Genomic DNA, 1,490 nt, shown 5'->3' on the forward strand with positions numbered 1-1,490 from the left:
AAAGTGCTGCACAATCTGCTCAAATAAACAGGATTTATTTTTTTTATTTTAAATCATTGTATTAAAAGGGAGGAAACGGTTGATAGTTCCCCGCGATATTCCATATAATCAGTTCCTGCAATATCGAGATGAATGGCGACGCACGAACAATAAAAATAAACACTAGACTAATAACTCAGGCATTATCACTTTAATATTATCCACGAGTTTTTGTTTTTTTAATTAGGATTAGACGTCAATTTCAGAAACAGCAGTTAGTCTGAAAATTACATTCAAAATGTGCAGTTCACAATGCGTGATGACATCACCCCTCCCCCGTCCCAACTAATACTCATTTCCTTCATCCATACATCAACAAAATTAGATCTTTTCACTTGTTATTGACACACAACTTCAAGTCATCACACTTCATTATTGGTATTATTATTTTTTTGTACAACAGGTTCAAGTTCTTGTTGAAGTAATCTGTACATATGTTTTTTTGAATTTTGTTAAAAATGAGACGGAGATAGCGTTTACCATGCGTACCTTCAGTTAGCACTAACTGCAGTACTATTTCCAGTACCATCCTGTCAATTTGTTATCAAGCTCCTTTCCATCGAGGGACAGAGCAGGAAACAGGAGATGAATATTCTGTATTGATCTGAAACCGTGTAAGGCCTAAATGTCGATCTAAGCAGCTCACCTTTCTTTTTCCAGTCAGCCTCGAGAGATACAAGGGCGAGAGACGAGATCTCTGACTCTTCTTGAGAGCTCTTGCTTTTAAACAACACAACACATTGGGTTCACATCTGGAAAACAATCTGGTTCTCTGCATACTGTTACACAATTCAGCACAACACAGTCCATTTATTTCAAGGAAACAACACAGTTTTGACCTCAAACACGTGGAAGTCCTGATATTTCATTAAAGGGAGGGTCATATCTCATTAAAAGGAAGTTTCTCTATTGATGAGCATGTCTGTTATCCAGTAGCATGAAGTCCTAAAGGAAAAGGCACACAGCCTTTCCAGTAAACTTTTTGGGAGGTGTGGATGGAGGTCAAACATGGGTGGATATGGAGAAAACAAAAAAAGATTTTTCAGTCTATCCAATTTGAAACAGGGTTCCTGTCCTAATACTGACTATTAATCATTGTCCAATTCAATCGACCCCATTATCCGCAGGTCAGTAGTTATTCTCAAATAATACTGTCTCCTAATACAGTGCACTTTCAGCTTATTCCACAGGAAAAAATGAAGAAAACAAAAAACTCTGAGCCCTCGAGAGCCCAGATACAAGTCAGTTACGTGTCTGAATAAATCAAACCCCAAAATCAGTTTTACTTTTAAACATTTCACTGCAAAGAACTCAATCTGGTGAGACTTGAAAGTGTCCGCTCAGTCAGTTTTCATTCTAGTCGTCAATACTGGCCAAGATAAAGTCCATTCCAGTGTCCAACTTAGGAAAATATTCCCATTTCTCAAAAAAAAAAAAAAAAAGTGCAAAAT

Source organism: Sinocyclocheilus anshuiensis, unplaced genomic scaffold, assembly GCF_001515605.1.
Source record: "Sinocyclocheilus anshuiensis isolate Anshui unplaced genomic scaffold, SAMN03320099.WGS_v1.1 scaffold1160, whole genome shotgun sequence".
Taxonomy (NCBI): domain Eukaryota; kingdom Metazoa; phylum Chordata; class Actinopteri; order Cypriniformes; family Cyprinidae; genus Sinocyclocheilus; species Sinocyclocheilus anshuiensis.